Source organism: Aotus nancymaae, unplaced genomic scaffold, assembly GCF_030222135.1.
Source record: "Aotus nancymaae isolate 86718 unplaced genomic scaffold, 86718_ANA_hifiasm-v0.15.2.pri h1tg000011l, whole genome shotgun sequence".
NCBI lineage: Eukaryota > Metazoa > Chordata > Mammalia > Primates > Aotidae > Aotus > Aotus nancymaae.
In genome coordinates this window covers 15886336-15913770 of record NW_026988422.1, presented here as the reverse complement: position 1 = coordinate 15913770, position 27435 = coordinate 15886336, and the positions used below count along the sequence as shown (strand labels likewise).

The window sequence follows — 27435 nt, the reverse complement described above, 5'->3', positions numbered from 1 at the left end:
AAAGCTTCACCCTTCTAAAATGACACCTAGGCCACAGTCCAGGTTAACAACAAAGAAGAAGCTATAAGGAGCTAATCCTTGGGAATAGAGTAATGATATAGAAAGAAAGCTAATCTGGAAATAAAGAGATCCATGACCTCAAGCCTAACCTCTTGAAACCTAGATTATTTTTATCCATAAGAAGTTCTGTTGCCCACCCTGCTTATCTTATAATTTTGTTTGAGTCGAAAGAGAGAAGTGTGAGTCCTGAATTGCTGTAGAAAGTAAAAATTCATTATGAAGGGGGTTGTATAAAGTCTCATTAGAGGCAGCCTTGCTAATCTTACTTAACCTTTGTAATACTAAATTTTATGTTCTCTGAACTCTCTCTTCGGCTCTCTCCTCACTTTGGGCAGTCTTCCCAGACAATCTCATTTTCTCCCATGGATTTAATTAGCATCTTCATCTGAATGACCGCCACATCTTTCTCCAGCTCAGGCTTCTCTTTGAGCACTGCTTTCTACACCTCTTTTCTTGGATGACATCTCAAACTCAACATGTTCTAAACTCAGCTCTTTGCCCCAAACATGCTCTCACCTCCAGTGAGAGTTACTTAATTGCCCACATTAGAAACCTGACATTACCTTTTCCACATCCTCTACTATTCTACATGCAGTCAATCACCTGGTATGTTTGAGCTTCCTCCTAAGAATGTCCTTAATCTGTTCAGTCTTCTTCTTATCAGAACTACTACCCTCATCCAAGGTACCATCTTATCTCACCTTAATTATTGCAATAGTATTCTGACTTCCTTAACACTAATCTTAGAACCTGGCTCCTGTCTGATTTTCTAAACCGATTCATGCCTCTTTCCCCCTAGCATTCTGTGTTCCAATCATATTAAACTTGTTTTCATGCCTTCAGTGCACCACACTCACTCTTATTTATAGTCTTTGCATATGTTCTTCTCTTTGTTTTGAATACTCTTCATTACTCCTTTCTTCCGCTATCTGTTCACCTCCACTGAAATAAAACCAATTTAGCAAGTCTCAATTTAAAGCTTACTTTCTATAGAATGCCTTCCCTGATTCCCTAATTATAATTGCCTTAGATTACATTCATGTAATGTGCACTTTATTATCATTGACTGTTTGGCCTAAATCATCTTTAAGGTAGGGAGTAGTATGTCTTATTCAAGGCTGTATCTCTAGTGCCTAATACAACGTCTGACATCAACTAAGCATTTAATAAATGCTTGTTGAGTAAATGAATAAAAAATAAATTACAATAGCTACACATGATAGTATTGCTAATTCATTACATATTTTATTTTTAGAATTTTTTCATAACGGTTTCAATTTGTCCCTAGAAAAGTAAGAAAGATCAATTCTTGAAAATTTGTTTTACTTTTGTTTGTGTATTTTGAATAGCTCTCACTAGAGTCTCAATTTGTATTGAGTTATTCCAGAATAAGATATACCTGAACTGAATGATTCCTATATTATTCCTCTATAAAATTATTGTTAGAATTACTTTTTTGTCTGCTTTAATATCGGGGATAGGAAGGTATCAGTGATGTGAATGAATTTGAGTACTTTGTCCTAGAAGTAATTATGCTGTTGTCAATTTTCTGAGACTAACGTTTAGGAGAATTCTGTGATCACAGTTTTGACTCTATATCTGTCTTAAGCCCAAGCTAGATGCAAACAATTTCTGCTAATACTCTAGCTTTTCCATTGTTTCTGTATAAGAAACTATGGAGTATATTAAGGATGAGGCAGTAAAAGAACAGACTGAATATGGTTCCACTGACAACCAGGAAAGTTATTTAAAATGACATGAATAGTCAGGTTGTAATAAAGGTTTGTTAAAACATTTAGTATTGCACAACTAGTGTCCACATTAATCAATCCCATATGCCCTAATTAATACCTTGCTAAAATGTATGTTGATTTTCAAGGAAAACAACAGTTTTTAACATCTGTAGACATGTTGCACGTTTGAATCAATCATTAACAGGTTAATTGAGTACTGAATATTGAGCAGAATAACAGCGTTGGAATGCCTACAGTAAGTGATGAACTTTACATATAGCCATATCACACAGGGATCCTACAAGGGAGACTTACCATCATTTTCCTAAATGAGGAACCTGAAGATAGAGATATAAAGTAACTTGTTCAAAGGCACACAACTAGTATAGAGAAAGAAACCCCAGGTCTAAATATAAATCTATCTCACTCAAAATATTCTTTTTACTACATTGCATTACCTCTCTGGAAAAGATAATTCCTTGTTCTGGGTATATTAATTTACTAGGATTGCCATTAGAAATTAGCACAAACTTGATGGCCTAAAAGAACATAAATTTATTCTTTCCCAGAATTGGAAGCCAGAAGTCTGAAATCAAGGTGTTGTCAGGGCTACACTTTCTCAGCAGACTCTGAGTAAGGGAGAATCATTCCTTGCTTTTCCAGCTTCTGGTAGCTCCAGAGGTTCCTTTGCTTGTGGCTATGTAACTCCAGTTTGTGCCTCTGTCTTCACATGGCCTTCTGCTCTGTCTCTCTGTCTTCTCCTTTTCTGTCTCTTATAAGAAAATGTTATTGGATTTACGGATTACCTGGGTAATTCAGGATTACCTCATCTAGAAATCCTTTACCTCCTTACATCCGCACATATCCTTTTTCCAAATAAGATCACATTCTCAGGTTTCAGGGGTTGGAGTGTGGGTGTTTCTTTTGGAAGGTCACCATTAGATCCGCCACACTGGATATTGCAGAAATTGTTATGAGAGATTCTTCTATTATAGATATATCTGAGATTCTTTCTTTTCTTTTATTTCTTTCTTTCATTTGTTCTTTCTTTCTTTCCCTCCCTCCCTTCCTTTCTTTCTTTTTCTCTTTCTTTCCTCCCTCCTTTTCTTTCTTTCTTTCTTTTTCTTTCTTTCTTCCTATTTCTCTCTTTCTTTCTTCCTCCCTCCCCTCCTTCTTCCTTCCTTCTTTTCTTTTCTTCTTTTCTCTCCTTTTCTTTCCTGCCTTGAAAGATAGCAAAAATTAAGTAAGGAGTTGGAGAAATTCATAGAATTTCTCACTCTGTCTGTCTCGGTCTCGCTCTATCACCCAGGCTGCAGTCTGGAGTATACTTGTGTGATCTTGGCTCACTGCAGGCTTGACCTCCTGCGCTCTAGTGATCCTCTCACTTCAGCCTCCCAAGTAGCTGGGACCGCAGGCGCACACCAGCTCACCAAGCAAATTTTTGTATTTTGTTGTCAAAATGGGATTTTGGCACATTGCCCAAGCTGGGCTTGATCTCTTGAGCTCAAACAATCTGCCCACTTTGGCCTCCCAAAATGCTGGGATAACAAGCATGAGCCACCGAGCCCAGCCTGTCTTTGAACTATTTAATAGTCAAAGTTTTGCTGATGTATATAGAGAGATGAAAATGTCTGGTTCATGCTGATTGTCCATCAGGACTATCAGTAAAACAGTGAGTGACACTGTCATTACTAGAACAGGGATGATAACATCTTGTAGGGGTACTGTTCATACATTTGTAATGGCTTCTTTAAATCTGGGATGCATCTGCTCCATTTAGTTGTAAATGGAAACATCAGTAAATAAGTTTAAAGACATCCTTGTTTGCCTCTCTGATGGCAACCTCCAATCCATATATCCACTCAGTCTATTTTGGTATATCTTCTATGAATTTCTCCAACTTCTTACTTAATTTTTGCTAACTTTCAAGGCAGTTTTTTTTAAAAAAAATAATATGGAATCGTGCTTTATTACCTAACCCTATTTGTACTTTTCTGAATATGAAGTTTGGCCACTATTCTAAGATTTCATGAATAATTCTATGATTGCCCTCTGCCTAAATTTCATAATCCTATAACCCATTAGATCAGGGTTCAGTGCCCTGTCGTCTTTTAACTTTTCGGAAACTTTCACCCCAGTCACACTGTGGATCTTCTAATTCCAGGGCGCTACACATCTCTCTCTATTTAGGTCTTCATGATTGTGGAGATTGCAAATGCATCATTATGTCCATTAGAAGATGTCAAAACTTTACATAAGTATAAGAAAACCTTTCTAGCCTGTACACTTATATATAAGGAAAACTTTCTAGCAGTACACTTGATGAGTTCCAAAATTTTATTAGTTTTTTTTGGTTGTAGGTTCATATTTAAGCTAATATCATTAGGAAACAACTGAAAGTGGTTCACAAATTCTTTTTTGAGTTATATCTGATATATCAAATACCATCATTGAAAACCTGATTTGTGTTGTTTTCCCAAAAAATGCTTCCCTTGCATTTGTACTTTTTAGGAATAAATAATAGCCAATATCTATTTATTGCCTTTGATTTGTGAGGCCCTATATTAAACATTTACATGAGTTGCCTTATTAGGTCTCCGACAGTGTGGTACAAGTACTGTCTATATTTTACAGATGAAGAAACTGAGGCTGTACTGCTACTTTCTTCTTATACAACCTAATGAAACTGTCTTACTGGGGTCATCTCTTTTGGTTTGAATATCGCTACTTGAGTGAGATTTTATTCACTACTTTTTCTTGATCATTGGCAAAATGTCGAATAGAACTAATTGATAAGAGAGTCATTTTTTAAATTATTTTGTTTACTGAAAGGCAGAAATTATTCTGAACACTGAGAATGTACTGGTAAGCAATTGTGAAGGCAGCTTCTAAGATGGCCCCAGGTGATCTCCACATCCTCTATTTTCATCTCCTTTAGTATTGGGTAGACTTAGTGACTCATTTCTAATAAAGTACAAGAGTGACAGGATGTCACTTCCAAGATTAAGTTTTTAAAAAGCTTGTAGTTTTTCTCTTGAGTCTCTCTATCACTCTCTCCTGAATTGTTCTCCCTGAGAAAAGGCAAGGGCCAAGCCATGAATTATCCTTGTGGAGGTCCACACATGGCAAGTCTCCTCTTCTTCAGTCCAGAGTTCAGATGAAACCACAGCTCTAGCTGACAGTTTGATCACAACCTCATGAGAAACTTTGACCCAGTGGCACCTACCCATAGTGAGCCCAGACTCCTGATCCACAGAAACTATGGAATGGTGTTTGGTTTTTTTAAGTTACTCAGTTTGGGGGTAAGTTGTTATGCTGTAATAGATAACTAACACATCCAAGAACCACACCCTCATGGAATTTATACTGTAATAGAGATTATGGACACACACCTACATGTGCATACTTAGCACATACAGGATATAAATAAGGAAGATACTAGTAATTAGTTCTAAGAGGAAAGTAAAGCAGGGTAGAATGAATTGGGGATGCTTTGGCTATCTTGGCCACACAAGGAAACACCTTTCTGTAGAGATAATATTTGAGCTATGAGCGAAGAAATCAGCTATGCAGAGATGTAGCAATAGAACCGTCTGGGCAGAGGCAACAGTCTGGACAACTAGACTAGGGCTAATAGAAATGAGGTTGGTTGGTTTGAGAGACAGAATAGGCAAAGAAGCACAGTGAACAAAAGAAAAACGTTAGAAGATGAGAACAGAAAGATGGGCATGAACAGATAATGGAGAGACTTATTGGTCATAGTTTTGAATTTTAATTTCATTATTATTGCACTATATGTATCTTGTAGAATTTTAGCCAAGGAATGATATCATCTGTCCTGCATTTCAAGAATTCTAGCTTCTGTTTAGGTAATGGATTATATGGTGCAACACTGGAAGCAGATAAATCAATTAGGAGACCAGATAAGAGAGAATTGTGATTTTTGTTGATGATAGCAGAGATAGTGAGGAATGGTTGGGTTTCAGAGGTACTTTTGTGTGTGGGTTAATGGGGCTTATTGATGGATTAGATGTGGTTGGTGAGGCAAAAAGAATTGCTGATGTTTGGCTTGATCGACTGGTTGGGTAGATGGTAGCAACTTTCACTGAGATGAGAGAAGTACAGTTAGGTTGGAGGAGGAAGTGGCAACATGGATAATATGGAATCCAGAATAAGTTGGTTTAGGGTATTAGAACTAATGAGAAAGGTGCTCATCAATTGCTATGCCATGTTTTAAGCCAGTTCTTGCTTTGTAAAACCATTTCCAACATCTCATAATATCTTGTTTCCTTGTACTTCCATTTTTTTAATCTTTGTGGTGGAATTTTTTGAGAGACTATTTGAGTATTTGTAAGTAATATACACTGACTCCCACTTTTCAATATAGCAAGTTAATCAGACATACTCTCTCTTATAGAATGCTAGAAAATCCACTGAGGGAAAAATCAGTGTAGTATTTTGATTATAATTTATTAAAACATAGATATCAAATACAAGATAACCTTTGGTCTTTCCTTGATTCAGACTTTGTTATAGCTTCTAATCATGCCTTTCCCTATTTATTAGTAGCTCATTCATTTCCCTTATGCCTCCTCACTCACCTTAAAATTTAAGTTTTAGCAGCTTTGCCCTAAGTTCTAGTAGTGCCATGGGTTATTTTAGTGGATCATTGTTTCCCTTCTAGAAACTCTGTAGTGAGAATAAGTAGTAAGAATAATTGTGGTTATATTGGTGCATTTGTTCCATAAGACAAAGTTATCAGAGAACTCCAGAGGAAATGCTATTAATACCAATATTGTTTTGTAATGAAAGAGTGAACAGCTGTCAAACTCAATGTCTTAAAGATTTTTAAAAAGAAAAAATATATATATAGTCTAGGCTAGTCAAACATCAGTGCCTGGCATGAGGAATTAGCAAAAAGGTCTCTAGGTATCTATGGACTACCAAATATGCATGATTCTCTAGCCCACTAGAAAATTTAGAACTGATTCTCAGATACTAAAATATAAAACTGAGGGACTTATACTTGATCTGCTAATTCTGAACCAATGTATTGCAACTACTGTGCATTATGAGATACTAGTATGAACTGGCATATTATAAAATTAAATTGTATTCTATAGTTCATTTTATTGTTCCATCAGATTTTGATATCCTCACTTTAAATAATTCATGGGAAGAAATGATCACTTCATAATGCCACAAACTCACAGCAGGCAAAACTAATTTTACACAATATGAAAACAGATTTTATTTATTTAAAAGGAATATTAAAAAAAAACAACTTTTTTGACACCAGCTGCTGGGAAATAAATAGAATACTTTATGACAAAAAAATCCAAATCTATAAAAGCTCTTTCTGGGAGACCAAGTTGAGAATTGTAAAGATACATTTAAATGCCCTGGTCAATGCTATAAGCCTTATTTTGAGGGAAAAAGAACTTTCCTATCTGCTTACTCTCTGTGGGAATAAAATGATACTGGGAGAAAATTGACTTTACAAAAGCCCACCTGAAACCTACAGCATAATGCCAATCAAGTGGCAAGTTTTAGGCATGACTTCAAAGACCCCCTATTAGTATAAAGAACATCTGTAGGTACACAGTAACTGGTGTCCTTAAATACAAAGTAGAAATTATTGCTTAGTTTTGTCCAAACCAGACCTTGATTAGAAGTGGAAAAGAATATTTTGGAGTGACCATAACAATTTTCCTTTCACTATGCCTTTAAGAATGGAATGAGAAAATAAGGTGAAAATATAATGAAACTATTTAATTTTTTTTTTTTTTTTTTTTGAGACGGAGTTTCGCTCTCGTTACCCAGGCTGGAGTGCAATGGCGCGATCTCGGCTCACCGCAACCTCCGCCTCCTGGGTTCAGGCAATTCTCCTGCCTCAGCCTCCTGAGTAGCTGGGATTACAGGCATGCGCCACCACGCCCAGCTAATTTTTTGTATCTTTAGTAGAGACGGGGTTTCACCATGTTGACCAGGATGGTCTCAATCTCTTGACCTCGTGATCCACCCTTCTCGGCCTCCCAAAGTGCTGGGATTACAGGCGTGAGCCACCGCGTCCGGCCTGAAACTATTTTCTTTGTCAGAGTTCATTAGATGGACATTGTAATACAAATATGACCTATTTTTAATACCAAAAATAAAAAAAATCCGGGCTTTCTTTTCATTGTGATGACAACTCCATATCTAACTCAATCAGACACTTGCTTCAGACAAAGAATGGGACTCCTGCCACGGGTGGATCTGAGTTTAACTCAGGAGCTTGAGGCTCCAGGAATCCAGACGGTTTGCAGCCCTTTTCCCTGGAGCAGAGGTGGGAAGAGGCAGGGATTGGAGCAAAGGAGCTAAGAGATGGATGGAAAAGAGAAAAAAGAACAGTGTAAAATCAAATATTTTAGCACCAAAGAAATGAAAACACATTCTGTTGATAATATAAATGCTATTTATTGAATTTTTACTTTTCAAAAATGTTTAGCTTAAAAATTTTTGCTGACAGTGGGAATGTAAATCTAAGACTAAGAGACTGACTCACCAGAAGAAGTTTATTATTGTCTGATAACAGCTGAATTCTGGTCTTTTATGTGTACTGTAAAATGGGGCAGATTTGTATATCCATGATGTCATAGGCACTGTTGGAAAGGCTTGTCTCTGGTATTGTCATAAGTTTCCTACATGAGCAGTTATAAGTCGTGAATTAGAAATTCATTTTAGATTTTGAAGCATTACAAATTTGGAAGGACCTAAGCTGGGCTCTATTATTCTTTAACTTTTCAAGATATAAAATATTAATATAGTATAGCAGAGATTTAAAATGTTTAGTAGGTATTACCAAACTGTTTGATAGCGTTGGTCTTTTCAGGAGCTATTTGTATTTTCTAGGGCAATAGCATATACACAGAAAATGTGTTTTCTTTCTCCTTACTATGTCAGTGCAATCTAATATGTACATTAGTTAGTGAGATTTCTTTGGGAAAAATAGAGCATTGAGATTCTGAAACAGGATGTCTAAGTTCAAAGTCTGGCTAAATTTCACTTACTATTTGTTGACCTTGTACAACTTATTTTAACCTTTCTGTGCCTTATTTTTAAAATTTTGCAAAATGGTGTTAATAATACCTATCTATCTATAAGATTCTCTGCTAGGTGCAGTGGCTCACAACTGTAATTACAGTACTTGGGAGGCTGAGGAGGGAGGATTGCTTGAGCCCAGAAGTTTAAGACCAGTCTGGGCAACATAGTGAAACCCCATATCTCAAAAAATAAAATTAGCCAAGTATAGTTGTACGCACCTGTGTTCCCAACTACTAAGGAGGCTGGGGCAGGAGGATTATTTGAGTCCAGTAAGCAGAGACTGCAGTGTGCCAAAATCACACCATTGCACTCCAGCCTAGGTGATAGAGTGAAACCCTATCTTTAAAAAAAAAAAAAAAAAAAAGATTCTATTGTTACTTAGTGAAATAATTAATAGAAAAGTTCCTGGGGTAAGCTTAGAGAGCCATAAAAATGTTGATTTAATCCTATTAATAAATAGTATATAAATTATGTTCTTCAAAAGCATTTGTATTTTAAAGCATTTAACGTATTACAATTGTATTACTGCATTTTAAGGGATGACTCTACATATGCCATGTAATATGTATAAAAGTGACTTACTTTCTTCTGAGTGTTTTGCTGTAACACAACCAGAGTTATAATGCAAACATTTACCAAAACAAAGCTAGTGTAGCGATGTTAGTATCAGGCAACCTGTGTTGTGTCGTAATAACTTTTCAATACATCAATATATGTGAACCAGACTATTTTCTTATGTATAGAAAAGTTATTTTAGAATCCTATTAAAAATAGAAGAAATGAATCAAAACTTCCAATATTTTAATTTCTTTGATTTTTCTAAGATTTCTACTTTCTAGAATATAAAGCTCTTATTCTTTTTATGGAAACCTTAGCTTTACGTCAGCATGAAGCTTCTTCATAATTCAAGGGCTAACAGATAAAATTAGAGTTAAATATTATTTAAACAGAATTATTTAAAGGTCATGTTACTGTTATGAAATTGTACAGGTTCCAAAATAAGTCTAGTCACCTTTACACCTACTTAGATTGATTCTGTAAGTCAATCATCAAACACAAAATATTGGCCTAAAATATTCATCATTTTTTATGTACTAGGAATGCTCACTTCTAATTGGGAGAAGCCAGGTTCGTTTGATTCACAAATTTAGTATCTAAGATCTAAAACATCATAGATTTTCATGCAATTAAAAAAATTAAACTTACATATTGACTTTGAGCCGAGAGAATTTTAAAAATAGAAAAGATAATGTTTCATAGCTTTTAGATATACAAGGACATCATTTTTATTTATAGAATAATGCATTTTTGCTTAGTTACAAAATGTCAAAGCTTTTGTCATTAGTGAAATTGGGGTGGCTGTTCCTTTGTTCTCTTGTGGAATTTACTTTGCTGGATGGATTGCCACATTCTTTGAAGACAATTGCCTTGATATTGATACCAGTCATCATGCCTTCACTAGATCTGGAGGTGGTCAATAAAGTATATGAGGAGTACTAGTATACTAAGCCATAATAAAATTAGCTGAATGTTATATATATCAAAGAATGAGGTGACTTTGGTAGGTAAAAGGTAGTCCAACCTGCACTTTTGTTGAAAAAACATTACTGTTGTTATCAACCTGACATTCCATCCAAACCCGAATTTGAGTTTATACAAAGGGCCACGTTGAAATTCAGCAAGATATCATGGACTGGGCCAGGTGTGGCAGACAGGGTTCTACTGACTTGGCAGAGTAGGACTTTAGGTTATCTTCTCCAAAGTGACATGAAATTCCTCTCTGTACTATCACGACAGCTTTTTTTTTTTTTTTTTTCAGACCTGCCTATAGACTTATTCTTTTTCATGAAAACAATGCAGATAAGCTGGTTGAAATATAAACAGATATAAACATGCAGATAAAATATTAGCATGTTGATGGTAGTTTTCAAACATAATGAGTAATGAAATTTAAGCAGGGTCCAGGTGTAATAGGATCCTAGAATCCTAGAATAAAAATGTATCATTTTAGAGGTGGAACTATAGTCCCATTCCTCTGTTTAAAAGATGAGGTAGATAAAGTCCAAGATCTTCCAGTTGGAGTGTTTGAAGGAATTGGGACTAGAAGCACGTCTGTGGTCTCCAGTCAAGTGCCTTTTCTAGTTGAGCTTGACTTCTTTATACCTGGATAATAAAATCAATCTCATACAATGATATAGGTCATATTTTTTTCAAGGCAGTTAGGTGTTCATTCATTCCTATACCATCAATAATAATGACAAACATTTATATAGTGCTTGCAGCTTAGGCAGTACCCTAATTGCTGCCTAGCAGGCTGTAAGCTCTATATGTATATTGCTATAGGAATGTTGCCTAATGTGAATAGATACTGAAGAGTAGTTTTCCTTATATTGCCTTTTGCTTAATATTACCCCTTTTTAAAATCTTCATAAGAGCCACATTAACTAGGTACTGTTGTCCTCATTTCAGAGTTGAATGAGGAAACTGAAACACAGAGACCTTAAATATATTCACCAAGGAAATCAAGCCAATTGGTAAAGCCTGGATTTGAACCCAGGCAGTCTGGGTTTCTGAGAGTGTGCCCTTATCCACTATGGTGTGTATTTTTCCAGTAATTTTTAGTTGGATAAATGCTTAAAAATAACATGCATAAGTTCTCTGTGCTCCAGAAAAACCAGTTTCAAGAAAGAATAAAATATATGTAAATGGCAGACAAACCCATTATATTTCAAAAAGGTTGGAGGCACTAGAGACTGAAAAAAACAAATCATGAGAGACATATGATAGGTTTGGGGAAATGGGATTTTAATTGTTCTCTGTAACTGGAGAGCAAAATTAGGTCCAATGGGTAGGAATTACAGGAGATAAATCCAGTCTTAATATGGCAATGCAGTAACCAGAATAGGCAACCTTGTTAGTGAGCCCCCCATCTTTTTGTATTCAAGCTGTGTTACTGGTCCCTATTGCTATAGACTGGATTGCTTCACTGGAATAGTACATTTGGAGCACAATTATGCTCAGTTAGGTCAGAGGTAAGGGACATCGTTAAATTTCACCTGAAATTATATTGTAAAATATGTAAGGGCAAGAGCTCCAGACAGATCTGGCTTTGGATCCTGGCACAATCACTTATTTGCTGCAAGAATTTAGTCAAGTTGGCCAGGCGCGGTGGCTCACGCCTGTAATCCCAGCACTTTGGGAGGCCGAGGCGGGCAGATCACAAAGTCAAGAGATTGAGACCATCCTGGCCAACATGGTGAAACCCCGTCTCTACTAAAAATGCAAAAATTAGCTGGGCATGGTGGTGCACGCCTGTAGTCCCAGCTACTCAGGAGGCTGAGGCAGGAGAATTGCTTGAACCCAGGAGGCTGCAGTGAGCTGAGGTCATGCCACTGCACTCCAGCCTGGAGCCTGGCGATGGAGCAAGACTCTGTCTTAAAAAAAAAAAAAAAGAAGAATTTAGTCAAGTTACTTAACTCTAACTTTTCTGAGTCCCAGTTTCCTCATCCATAATTGGGATAATTGTACTAATCTCCTAGAGTTGTGGTGAGGAGGAGTAAATGAGATCATTATCTAAAATGCCTAGCACCGTGCCAGGTACGTAGTAAATGCTCAGTGTATATTCAGTTTTTGAGGAGTGAGAGACTCATTAATTTTTCAAAAACAAAGTATAGTGCTAATTATTCTCTTATATGGGCAAGGAAGCTTGGCTTAGAAGGTAATAGGACTTTATACTCACAATTCTGTCATTGCCTTTGGGTAAGGAACCATGAACTCTGGATGGTGAAAAGTGCTTGTAAAGGAAGCTTTGTAAATCAGCTTATTTAAGATGCAATAGAGCAGCTTATGATTTTAAAGCATCCCGTGGTGAATCCTTTTAGAATGTGAATAATCACCCCCTAATTTGTCTGTTTGGTAAGTTCACAGTTTGGCTTATTGTGTCTTCTTAAAGCAAAGAGTACACCTGCACTCTTATTTCAGTATTTTCATGCTGGGCTTACTTTCAGAGAAATACAGGGTGCCTCTTGGATTCAGTAAGGCATAGGCTAGGTAAGTGATGAAACATACAAGGTCTCTGAAGTCATTAATTGTACTTTGTGATGTGTACATTTTAATGAGTATGAAAACTCATATAGATCAGTTGACCTAGACTATATTGAGGATCATTGCACATAGGAATGTTGCCTGACTTGAAAAGTTAGACGATGAAGAGTAACTTTTCTTGTACTGCCTTCTTTTTCTCTGAAGTTTTAAGGAAAATCAACATGAAATTGTGACATGATACACAGTTCCTTCACGAAAAACCAAATAGCATTGGAAACTTGTGCAGAAGAAAGAAGACTAGGTTAGGAACTAGGGACTCTGAGTAAGACCTGCCATACGTAAACTAACTGCATGGCATCGGATGGGATGCCATTTTATTCTTTGTCTTAGTGTTCTAATTGTAAAATAATCAAGTTATGCTTGCATCTGTATAACTTCTACCTAGAATCTTTAGTGAGTTAATTCATAAAACCAGGTGTGAAATTATTTTGTTTCATTCTCTCCAATAGAAAAAATAGAACAAGAAATAGTAGAAAGAATACTTAAGAGATTTTCTATTGATAATACTTGTTACTCTGCATCAGCTTGAACTCTCTTTTACCTATGTGAAGATTTATAAAATATTTTATTTAGCTATGATATAAAGATTAATACACATGTGGGAAACTCAAACTAAATGTTTTCTTTTCCTATCAGCTGGCAAACATTGACCTGTGTTTGAAGAAACTTGAATATATTTGAGAGAAAATGACCTCTCCCACAAATTAATTAAATCTGAGACTAAAATAATTGTATCTCTTCATTGATTCCCTTTATTTTCACAGTATCCATGGGAATTTTGCCAATTCTTCATAGAGTGATTTACGTTTATTGACAGCCCACTTGGATGAAATATAGTTTGAATATATGCTAGTGACTCTGTCCTTCCCAAGTTGCATTGGGAAATAACATGCATCAGATCGGATACTTAAGGAGCCCTTTTTGAGAAGCACCATGTAGTTTAAGAGCTCAGGTGACTGCTTTATAAGAGCTCTGAGACCACTGTAAATATCCCCAACTTTTCACACTGCTTGCAATCCATGCAGGATGTTGAAAGGAGCTAGAATTCATGAGTGACCATGCTTATCTTTTTATCAAATGTGCATTTAAAACACATCTTTATGCAGATTCATGTGTTATAAAGGGCTACTATCCAGGCCCCAAGTTTCTTTTTCTTTTTTTTTTTTTTTTGAGACGGAGTTTCGCTCTTGATACCCAGGCTGGAGTGCAATGGCGCGATCTCGGCTCACCGCAATCTCCGCCTCCTGGGTTCAGGCAATTCTCCTGCCTCAGCCTCCTGAGTAGCTGGGATTACAGGCACGCGCCACCGTGCCCAGCTAATTTTTTGTATTAGTAGAGACGGGGTTTCACCATGTTGACCAGGATGGTCTCGATTTCTTGACCTCGTGATCCACCCGCCTCGGCCTCCCAAAGTGCTGGGATTACAGGCTTGAGCCACCGCGCCCGGCCCCCAAGTTTCTTATTTGTCAAAATTCTCAAGCTGATTTTCAAGAGAAACAAACTTAATTCAATTAAGGAATAACGAAACTGTAAGTTTAACCAAATTGGAAATGCAGAAAAAGACTTAGCATTCCATAGTCAACCTCAGAATTTTACTGTCAACCCTGAAGGTGCTAAAGCTATATTGAGTTTTCAAGTATGTGTGATAAGAACATCACCATGCATAATGACTAGTAGCCATAATTCTTTACTTCCTGAAAGTGAAGAAGAATTTTACTTAGTCACTCATTGCAATTTTTTTTTTTTTTTTGAGATGGAATCTCTGTCACCCAGGCTGGAGTGCAGTGGCACGACCTGGGCTCACTGCAACCTCTGCCTCCCGAGTTCAAGCAATTCTCCTGCCTTAGCCTCCTGAATAGCCGGGATAATGGGCATGCGCCACCACGCCCAGCTAATTTTTATATTTTTAGTAGAGACAGGGTTTCACCATTTTTGTCAGGCTGGTCTTGAACTCCTGACCTTGTGATCCACCTCTCCTCAACCTCCCAAAGTGCTGGAATTACAGGTGTGAGCCACTACGCCCAGCCTGCAATTCTCAAGAAAAAAATTACTGTGCATTGATATATGCCATTGCCAATATTTTAATGTAGAAACAAATAACCTTCTTAATCCTCTAAAAAACAAATAGAAATATTAAAAAGTTAGTCACATAACAAAACAATTTCCATATTTCATTCTCTCTTAAAAATGTAGAAAAAAGGTAAATACATTAAAAGCAGCTATCATTAGAAATAAACAGAATAAGTCATTAAATGTGAATTTATGAATGGTGAAACTACATTTAGAGAAAAAATTTCAATCATATGGCATAGAGATTAAAATTTAATTTCATGTCATCCTGCTGGAACATGGTATAAAAATTTGCATGTGCAACAAAGGGTCAAGAAATATTTATTAAGTACTCATTCACTGCTCAATAGTTGATGTCATGAGACATATGAATAATACATAGATAAATAATTGTTTGAAATCATTGACAATCAGACTTTCTCTACAGATCTTATGGAATAATAAAAATTCTTCCAATAGATACATAAATTATGAACCTATCATAAGATTAAAATATGTTTGTAAAATATATATTTGCAAAAATAGCCTTATCAGTTAATCCCCATTTAATCTTAATTTGATATATTAGGAAGTTTCTGTGATTGTTTAATAGAATGTAGATTTTTGGAGACCTCTTAAGATCTCTTAGGTGTCTTAAATTTGTGAAACTCACAAGTGTACTGTCAGTAGAAACAAGGAAATTAAATAGGAAAATAAAAAACCAGGCCCAGGGGCTGCTCGAGATATCTTTAACTCTGTATTGAAGTATTGGATATGGGATCCATGTTGGAATCCAAGTTATGCTAGGCAAAATATATTATTTAAGCAATACTTGGTTTTCTTATCGAAGAATTGAGAAGTCATAAAAGCCCAAGAGCACCCTCTAGTGAAATTTCTGGAGTAGGCTTAAGGGGCTTGCTCTTGACCTTAGTTCTCCCCCTCACATGACCTTTGATTTCCCAAAAGATAGCGGTTATATTTCTAGTATCTGGCTTTATCATTAAATAATTTCCAGATAACAAAAAAGGTGGGATGCTTGTCAAGTATTACTACCAGTAGATATTCTTAAACGCTAAGACCTACTATTTCATTGTTCTCATGATTTTTGTTTTTGCTTGCAGTATCAACCTACCACACGTGACCTCTACTATTGTCATGTGTTAAAATAGTTTCTGGAACTAATATAACTAAAGAACTAATAGGAAGCATTACAAGTGTGTAGCTGAAGTGTAGTACCTTTGTCCCTGCCTCTGCCTTTCTCATGCCTCTGACTCTTGGCTTAAGTACACTATATTAATACTTGCAACATTCAAGGTCAAGGGTAGCAGGTGAGATTTTAAGTAGCAGTCAAAAAATATAGGAGGAATAAAGAAGCCCTAGTATTTATGGACTTCTGAGTTTTTAGAGAGATGTTTACAAAGCAAGCTTGATCTTAGCTGTAATTAGTTAAAGCTGTGAGTATAATACTATTCAATTTGATCAGCAACTGTTACATAATCAATGAAGCAACGCAAATTGTTAATTGACTTTATAGATAGCTTGCTCTAAAATTATATTGTTGGTAAAGAATTTAGAGATCTAAATCCTCCTACTTTAGTGGAAAAAAAATCATGATGTACCTAAATGTAAGTAGCTTGCTCAATATGACACAAATGCAACATCAGGGCTACAACATAGATACCTTGTTCAACATCCTATAAGAACCTGCTTATTTAAGAGTTTTCAATATGGTTTCATATTATTAGCTTTTGTTTTTTATGGTTCTAATAATTTATAGACATGTCTTCATACTTACAGGAAAAGGAAGTGTGTAACTTCCAAGGTCATCTTTTTTCTATCTCTGCTTTCATGAATGGAAATATAAGTTACTCTTGTGATTACTATTAAGATGAAGTAAAAACATAATGCTTTGATATAAACAAAACATTAATTCTTGAAACACTGGGCCACACAGTGTTTACTTTGCACACTGAAAAAAAGTGGAGGGATCCATATGTCAGATTGATATTCTAGAATTACTGATAACCACCTCTGAGATTCTCTACTTCAAAATTCTTTCTGTTTTTTATAGTACCTACTTCCTAGTGTTCATGGAAGGATTAGGTGAAGGAATGCTAATAAAGCATATGGATCATTTTTGCCATTCATTAAGTGTTATACTGAATGCTGATGTCTAATTTGAAAAAGAACAAGACATTTTAGAGATTATCCAGTAGGGATCTGAGGTATGAAGTCTATTGAATTTTGGGAGGGAGATTACAGCCTGATTTCTTGGAGAAAAAACCTTCTAAGATCTTCAAGTTGTTGTTTTCAATTGAGAATGAGTCTATAAAAATGACAGTTTGGGAAGGTATATTGCATATTAAGTCAGAAGTGTGTGATTCTTTCATTTTTCAATTCATTACTATATTCTCAGTCTTGGCTTTAATTTCAACCATACCACGTATGACCTTAGCATACAACCTTTCCTTCGTTCATATTTTTGCTGATACTCAGAAGGTGAGGTGGTTGTATGACAACTAAAGGCACAATTATATAATTTTGATTTTGTAGGAAAGTTAATAATTCAGTGATAGTTTTATTCCCAGTTCTTTTCCTACTTTGCTGTTCCTCAACATATGGTGTTGGTATTTAGAAACTTAAAACCAGAAAACATTAATGCTACAAGTGATCATAGATATTGACAAGTCTGATTCATTTATCTTACAGATAAAAAATTAAGACCCCAGCAAGGAGGAAAACTGGTCAAGTTTAATTCTACATATTGACTTTCAGTGATAGTTCACATTTCCTTACTTTTCTAAAAATAATTGACTCTGGAGAAACAGTTGATTGCTTAATATTGCACTGATACTCTGAACCAATAGATTTGCCAGTGTAAATCAATGTTATATATGAACAGACAGTACACAGTATTTTAAACCTATCTATTCAGTAGTACAGTATACCATGTATGCCTGTCAGCCTTTTAATTTCTGTTCCTTTGCAGTGATGCTAAAGCTCACACTGAAACTCTTAAGTGATTATCTTTAAGGATTTTCTTCTCCAGCTATGAGTCTAAACAGTCTGAGTAAAGAGGCTGCATGGTCTCCCCATGGCCTACTAAATGTTTTTAGGAAGTGGAACCCCCTTCTGGAGTTATGAGAGAAACATCACTTCTAAAATACCTTTAAAAGAACTCCAGCATAAACATTACACTGGAACATTTCATTAGCTTTTTGAGAACAATAAAGAAATGTGGAGCATAAGAGGCTAATATGTTTAAGTGGCCTTGGTAGAACCCTACTTAACTCAGTGGGATTTTCTGCAGCATGCAGAGGTGGAAAACCATTCCGTACATATTTATTGTGTAGGACTGCCTCCTTCTTTATTGCATGCAGTTTATATCAAAGAGAAGTGACTTTCCACCTGTAATTCTGAAATCAAGCGAGTCTCAAAATACAAGTTTTAAAAGAATCAATATTTAGATATGATGATCAGCAACCAGCAGCGCTGACTTTTGGCACTCTGGATTTCTGTCAATAAAGATGGTAGAGGAGCCAACTTGAATCTCAGTATTTCATGGCCTTTTAGGACTTAAATTTTCATCAGGGTATTAAGATCTGTGAAGTACCCAAACTCCTAAAGAAAACACACGACATAAGTCAAACCTTTTTGATCACAAATTCCAAAAATTAATTCAGTTAATAAAGGTTATTCTGTTACTAGCAATAAAGCTAGAAAGAAAACTTTCCTGCAAAATATTTTGAATTAAGTAAAAATATAAGCTAATGAAAAATATAAAGTGGTAGCTTTTATGGTTTTATTAGGATTTCAAGTGAGTATACTTAGTATATTGCTGTTCTTGCAGTATAATATTTTGCCAGTACTCTTTAGCTCTCTGAGCTTCTATTTTCTCTAGTGTAAATTGGGGGCTCATTAGTCTTAGAGACACTGTGACCATTGTGATTTGTTTGAGCTTTTAGGAAAAAAGGTATAAGTTAGGCCCACAAGTACATTATTTAAGCAAGTTCAAATAAACATACATGACGACAAATTAAAAGTTTCTACATATATATTAGTTTCCTTTGTGCAGACAAGTTGTCACCAAAATTTATTGAAAAGACTGAATTCCTATTTGTGTAGCATTGAATTAATGATATAAAAAAAGTCCTGTTGAATGACAGCTGGAGTGGCTGAAGTGGCATATTTAAAGCATTATGTTTGTTTGTTTCACTTACTGTCAAACTCTGTCTTAGAAATACTATCAACTGGTTATATTGATAGATAGAAGATGTCTTTTAGTTTCAGGATATTTTTTGTATCAAAGTTCTCTTTATTGGTTTTGGGAATCTATATACAAAATAACATATAAACACAAATGTAAAACCCAGCTGTAATTGTTTCTTAGCATTTGGTGACATCATAAATCCTTAAGATTTATACTCATATTGTATTGTAAATATCACCAGAACCTCTTACTATGAGGGTGAAAATGCTAAACAAAACTTATTGAAAATAACGCATATACTTATTTTTCACTTTGAGGAGCGTTTCCTAGCTACCCTATTTACCCCATTGGAATTTCACAAAAATGTCCCTGGCACTCAAAGTTTGTCTAACAATGAATCAAGTGGGCTTATTTTAAAATTCACCCCTAAATATGTTTGTTGGTTTTGAAATTCTGATTTTGTGCTTATGTAATTCAAAAACAGCTTTGGTTTAAAAACAAAATTTGGCAAAAATACTAGTGCATTATGTGTTTTAATCACGTATGGTGTTTTGAAAAAAATAGACTCAAAATTGACAAAATTGTTTTATTGGCACTACAGTTCAAATGCATGGATTTTCTTTCTCACAAGTTGCATAAAATAAAAATAAAATTAGCAGATATTTCTTAAGTGAGTAGTATGTGAACTTAATTGATTTTTATAGTATATAGTACAACAACTGCACTACAGACATAAATTTTCACACTATGTTTTGCATCCTTATTTTACAGATTGCATTATGTTTTATTTTATGGTCAAGTCTGTAGTGCACTTTAGCATAAATTTTAAAATGCATGGAGCTCTCAAAAAAAGTTTCTTCCAATGATATGGATAGTACTTAAAGTCTAGTATCAATGGCCCAGTGTTTCTCTTTCATAGAGTTCTTTGATTTTTTTCTTATATTCTTGTAAGTCCTTTCTTTGGAAAATATATGAACTTAGAAACAGAAGTTTCCCTGGCTCATATTATGCTCAAGAGACAATGATAATGCTGAAGTCCTTTTCATAATCAGGACCTTTATAGAGATTGTCCAGGTATTCTTAGCCAAAATATCCCTCTCATTGTACACTACTCCAGGGCAACATGTGGTGTGCCAGCTGGATGCCCTCCCTACATGCCTCAGGTGGCCACATTTCAATGGTGCCTATAGAGCACAGGCCAAATTCTCATTCTCTGTGTTAATCAGTGGGAGAATTCCCATAGAAAATGGGATGCGAGCATATTTCAGAAAAACTCAAAGAGATTAGCCAGATGATTAGGCCAGGACATTGTAAGTTCAAGTTCAATGTAGGATTTCTATGGCATTATCTTAGTTGACCAAAGAATGCTATAAAATTTAGAGATATTTAGAAATTTATAATAATCATGCTTTTCAATCTACTATGATTTCTCCAAAGAGAAATTCAACAGTATTTTTCTTTTGATATAATAGGGTCTCATCTTGATTCATAACATCAAAGACAGCAGATGTACCTAGTCATATAATTTGACTGAAACTTTTTCCCATGGTATTAAAAGGATCTGACTCTACTTGTAGAAGTCTCATTATACTTCTCTTTTCAATTAAATTCTAGTCAGTTCTACAAACATTTAGTAAATGTTTTTACTATGTACAAAGCACTGTAATAGATTCTCTGAATAATTCTGTGTATGGTGCTTTATAGTATATAACATATTTTCACATTCATTTTCTTATTTGTATGAAGATTCACCTTATTATTACTTAAATTGTCTAGAGTTTCAGATGATGCTATTTCTTTGGTGGAATATTTGTTTTGTTTTCGTTTGTTTTATTTTTGATGTGTCCAGAGACCGTTCTAGAAATGCCTTTAGCTTTCCTTGAAGGAAAAATAAGGTCTTATCATTGTATCATCACATTAAATTGAGTTGTATTAGAACTAGCGGCATTTCCTGAAATTTCTGTTTGTTTCATATGCCATCAGGCTCAGTCTTAAGTGTTTTTTTAATGACCTAAATGAAATGGTTTGTCAACATGTTCAGAAAAACAAAATAATTGTATTTACTACTTTTATGATAATAATGATTTATCGTATTTCCTGTAATATCTTTTTTAAGGCAAAACAATTTGATTTCTCCAGAAACTATATCTCATACTTAAGATTATGTTAAATTTTACTGCTCTGCTAGAAATCTGCAAGTGCCATACAACTTCTGTAGAATAGCTATGAATGCTATTATTCTCCATTTAGCATGTGCAATATGCTCTAATATTGTTACATCTAATGCAGAATGAAATGATCTGCTTCTATATTAATGTTACACTATCAAGTCTTATTTCTACATATTTCTGAGATTTTTTCAAGTCTTTCTTTCAAAGCTACTTTGTAAATACATTAGAATAGCCCCAGTTTTATTTTTATTCATTCATTTTATTTCCCTTACCCATAGTGTTGAAATGGAATTTATCAATACTTTAGCATTATAAGATTTTCAAATAATTTAAAAGAAACATTATCTTCACTTTAAGCATGCATCACTTTTTTTCCATAAACCTGAAACTCAAAACCTGTAGGAATGCCTTCATTTGCTTTGTTTTTGACATTAAATTTGCAAAAAGGCACTTTCCAGGTAACCCATCAGCTATGTCACCCTGGGTATTTGGCCAGAGGGCAGTCATGTTGACCCCATCTGCAAAGGCTGGCTAAACTAGAATCTTGGACTATTAGAATCTCATTCATCAAGGTCCACATAAAGTATGGTAGGTGGGAAGCAGGAGGACAGATGGTAGGGTCGGGCGCAAGGAACTTGTTTGTTGACATTGATATAGACCCTTCTTCTTGCCAGAGTGACTCCATGCACTTATTTTGGCATGGAAGACTAGGCCAAAGCTATTATCTTAATAGAAGGTGAGCTGCAGGCAAACTACAGAGATCCATGCACAGTAGGTATTTAGAGTTGGCTTAGATTTTATCTATCAGCTTGACTGTCATGCATACTTGATTGATGTGCAGCAGGGCTTGAAAGTGCTGCATTGATGTTGAGGACTGTGTCATAAGGTTCCTGATATGGTGCACATGTCTGAATGGAGTTGGACATTGGCTGTCTTTGCCCATGCCAAACAACACCAGACTTCAGTGCTTTATTCTGCGGTTAAGTAGCAGATGGTGAGTGCAGACGTTTGGAGGGGGTGTGCCTTCAAACACAATATGGAGCCAGCAAACTTACTTAGAAGGTTATTGCATGTCTTGACTTTGGCAGCTATTTTTTAAGCACTGTTGAAAATCCAAGTTTCATCCATTGTTATTCGCAAAATACTAGGCATAGTTGGTATTCCAGGCAAAAGAAATGTGAAAAAACAAATGCGCTGTTCACTATGCTGGTTACGGTTACTTGGGGGTATCTTCCTTGATATTGTCTAAATGGGCCAAGTAACATTCTTAGGTTGAATATTCCTGAAATTGGTACCAAAACAATTATTAATATTAGCAATGTAGGTAAATTTTATCAATAAGTCAACAAGGGGAAAGACCATCAGAGGACTGGGTGAACACTATAGTCAAATATGGTACTTATGAGTGACTTTATTTTCTTTGGGTTTTAATTCAGGAAAATTATTGTATCCTTCAGAATTAAAAAAATATCAAGTAAGTATCTCAATATCTCAATAGATGTTCTTTATACACGAAAGTATGGAGATTCACAGATTAAAGAGGACACTAATTTCACATGTATAGGAAAGGTGATTTTTATCCATATCTGATTTTTTTCCCTGAAGTGAATTTCTAACCCATATAAATTCACTTTAGGCTTAAAATAACTTTTTTTCAAGATTAAAAGGTAATCTATATTTATTGAAGGGAGGTATCAAAATAGAAAATACATATATAGCAAATAGATTTATATCACTTGACACTACCAATCATAGATAAACAATTCTAACTATTGGCTCTGCCTCCTTCCAAGTGTATGGGCATTTCTAAAGTGTACAGATGTTTATATGTATGTGTTTGTTTATATATTTCTAAATAACATTTTTGAATTATATAAGTCTATATAGTGATCTCTTCACTTAGCATTAATTTTATTAGTTCTGAGTCATAATATACTCATTTTCAATAGCTGTGTAATGTTATATCTTATATATGTACCAAAAAATTTTAATTAACTCCTTCATATTTGACATTGAGGTCATTTTCCACCATTATTTCTCCTACTCTGAAGATGATTTGTATATATAAATTGTTATCTGCATCTTGGATTGTGTTTTTAGCATACATCTTTAGAAGGTTGATTTCTAGGCTGGAGGATGTAAACTTCTCAAGGTTCCTTTGAGAATTCTCTACTTGTATGTAAAGGTGCTTTTCTAACTACATTCTTAACTGTTTTGAAAAGTATCATTTTATAAATATGTGACAAATTGCAGGCAAAATAACTGGTTTACTTTGTTTTAATTTGTATTGATTTGATTAATAAGGAACTAGAATGTATTTTACATGTTCATTTGTCATGATTTTCTTCTTTTTATAAATTGTTTGCTCATGGCCTTTACTCACATTGTTTTACTAATTTGTTAAGACTTTATGTAAGAAAATGTTAAATATTTGTAGGATCAATTTCATGTATTTTTTTCTCTGTGACTGTGTCCATTACTTTTATCTTCTTTTTAAAATAGCTTTAAGTTAAAAAAAATTCACATTTTTTTCCTAGTATGATCATGTTCTATTTTATATTTTTAATTCTCTGTTTCTTCCAGAATTTATTTTAGCATTTTATGATGTAAACATAGGTACTTTTGTTCTTAACAGTTAATCAGTTGTTCCAGAACCATTTCCCCACTGATTTTAATATTGGTTGCCTACTAATTTTTATCAACATTAGTATCTATTTCTGGACATCTGTTTTTTCAGTTCTTTCACTGGGTTCATATTGCTTTCATTAGAGCTTCAAAATAAGTTTGTGTATCTTTTAGGTCAAGTCCTTCCTTATCTTTCTTTTTTTAAAAAATGCTTTGGCTTTTGTCACCTACTTATTAGTCAGTATTTGTTTAGTTTGTTGAGTTTATAAACATGTTTCATTGGAATATTTATTGGAATTGTATTAAACCTATAAATTGGTATTAGTATCTTTACAGTATTCAGTCTTCTCATTCAGAAGCATGGTATGTTTTCATACATAAATAAATTGTGTCTTTTTATTCATATAGGTCCCCAAATGCCTTAGTATATTTAGGTAAAGGCATGCTGTGTTCTTTTTAGTGTCCTTAATTGCCTATATTTCATTTCTAATTTTTTTTTGTAGAAATCCGGCTCCTATTTATAATCCATATGATCCTTAACTTATTGATAAGTAAGTAGAAAAACCTATTGTAAAACTGGAAAATCCTAAGTTGGATCACCAGAAGATGGAGACTAACTGTATTTATTATCTAGCTATTTTATTCACCTCTCTTTATAGTTTTAATAATTTCCTATAAGTTCTTTTGGGGTTTCAAGTCATTAAATTATCTCCTAACAATGATGACTGCTTTCCTTCTTATTTCTCTTTAATATCCTATTTCATTGACAATCATCTTCAAAACAGTTAAGTAATCATTGTGATGGAGGGCATATTTCTTGTACTTTATTATGTGTTATTATCTCTAGTTCTTTTTCATATTTAAGACAGATATTAATTGTTGATTTAAGACAGATATTATTTGATAAATTGGTAAAGTAGATTACAATGCTATTTTCTGGATCCTTTTTTGATTATTAGGAATGGGTGTTGACATTTAGTATTCATTTTTTCTAGTAAATATTGTCCAATTCTAACTCATGGACATAGACTTTTCTTGAGATGTATTTTTCAACTCAAATTAATTCATCATACATTTAATCAGCACTTACTATATGCCAGAAATTGTTCACTTGGCATTGGGATTAAGATGCATATAGCCCTTTCCCTTTAAAACATTATAGGATAATTTCAATTGTGACAGTTCAGCCAAGGACTTAGCAGAATTGATTCCCTACTATCAAATTGCTCTTGCTTTATTAGAAAAAACTTTATGAACTTATTAAGAAAACTTTGAGCGATTTCTATAACCTAATGGTATACCATGTCACTGTGAATTTTAAAAATTGTTTAAATGTAAAATGGTGATTCACAATTGAAATTATGAGTGTTTATATTGAAACATCATCATGTTCAGATTCTAATCAAAAACATTTATAAAACTTGATAATGCTTCAGGAAATTCATAGACTTCTATAATATAGATTGTTTATATTCTGTATGATTAGGAAATTGGAATTTCTAATCACACCTTATTACTTCTTGTACAGTATGATTGAAATGATATGTGATATTGGGGCAACTCATTTTCATGATGCTGTCATTGGGGTTTCATTTCTCTGGGAGTCTGAATCATCTAGGATTTTAGCATGTATTTACACAGATTTATTTTCAATTTAAGGGTTTTTTGGTATTAACTTTTTGGTATTAATTGTATTGACTCATTATAGTGTAGCATAATCTAACTTGCTTTCCCCATATAGTAATATCATTTGTCTTATTTTGGGGAATTTTTAAATTTTGTTCTTTTACATACTATGCATGAATGAAATTACATTTTTTATATTTTACACAAACATGTTTATAGAGAACCAATTTTCTGCTCAGTATCATGCTAGTTTTTATGAATTACAACACAGAAAAGCATAAGTTATACTTTCAAGGATCTTTCTAGTTCACAGATAGATACAAATAAGGAAAGTTGTAAAACTCCTAATAAAATATTTATTTTTATAAAGCCATATATGTATGCCTCTGTGTGTATATTAATATAGAGATATTTTATAGAGAGAGATTTATATAGAGATTACATATAAATTTATTTGATACAGACATAGAGAGAGAGATTTATACATGCACACACACAGAGTCATATTCTTGTTTTGTTTGTTTGTTTGTTTAGAGACAGAGTCTCCCTCTGTCGCCAGGCTGAAGTGCAGTGGCCTGATCTCAGTTCACTGCAACTTCTGCCTCCTGAGTTCAAGCAATTCTCCTGCCTCAGCCCCCAAGTAGCTGGGCTTACAGGCGTGCATCACCAGGCCCAGCTATTTTTTGTATTTTTAGTAGAAACAGGGTTTCACCTGTCGACCAGGATGGTCTCAATCTCCTGACCTCATGATCCACCCCCCTCTATCTCCCAAAGTGCTGGGACTACAGGTGTGAGCCACTGTGCCCAGCCCATATTCTTGTTCTTTTAGCATACGTATCAGTTCTTACAAGATACCTTTTGTATATTTACCTCACCCTGGCCTCTTCATGCTTTTCCTGTAATTATTGTACTTTTACAATTGTTTCTTCATTTGTAGATTAAATAATATATTTGCTTTTGCAAATTTTCTTGTATTATCTTGGGAACTACACTGGATAGGCAAATGTCATGTACATTAATCTGTAAGATATTACCAGTGATAATTTGTCTCAACAAAGGTGACCCTGCTCAGAGTTTGGAAATAGGAATAGTGCAGGCTACTATAATTGTAGATTGAAAATCATTGCTTTCTGAGTCTCCTATTTCATTAAAGTACTTGTCTTGATTTTTAGAACTATTCACAAAGAATTAACATGCAAAGTAGGGGAAACCCAAATGTGAACGGGGAAGCTATCATGTCTATTAAATGGGGATTTCAGCGGTAAACTTTGGTATATTAAGGAAGAAAACTCCCGTAGTTTGGACTTTGATGAGACTTTTATTTCATAGGCCCATTCATTTTAAACTTTAGCATTTCATATATATTCTAAGGTTTAGTCTTAAAAAATTATCAAATTTTGAAAATTTATATCTCCCCTAAATTATTAATGTCTACATTGAATGATGTTTGTTACAGACCACACCACCAGTCCCTGTGGAACAGTTACTGTCTTAATTCAAAAGTAATACTATTGATTAAATAATACTTACAGCTTCCAAACTTCAAGGCATTTTTTTAGCCACCATTTCTCCTTAACCTCACTCTGAGCTTCCTGTGTGGTATCATTTATTTGAGGTCTTATTAAAATGTAAATAAATTACACCCAGCACACTTCCTCTATTTGCCCAGCTTGTTACTATATCGAAACAACTGTCTTAATGAAACACATATTGATGTATTGTGTATTTCCGTATTAACCAAAGTGAAGAGGAAGTTATATGAATATATAACAGA

The 27435-nt window shown here is 34.5% G+C and overlaps 1 protein-coding gene across 19 annotated transcripts in view; it reads left to right on the top strand.

Annotated features, from left to right (window-relative positions):
• ZBTB20 (zinc finger and BTB domain containing 20) overlaps positions 1-27435 on the top strand; it is an 822970-nt gene that overhangs the window by 300207 nt on the left and 495328 nt on the right. The window contains exon 4 of one of the 19 annotated variants that reach the window (XR_010341999.1): positions 22847-22884. The exons of 17 other annotated variants lie outside the window; for them this stretch is intronic. The gene's annotated coding sequence lies outside the window, so the exon portion shown is untranslated. Of the gene's footprint in view, positions 1-22846; positions 22885-24538; positions 24587-27435 lie in introns of those variants that run through there. One more of the 19 variants, XM_064374641.1, reaches the window with a different exon arrangement.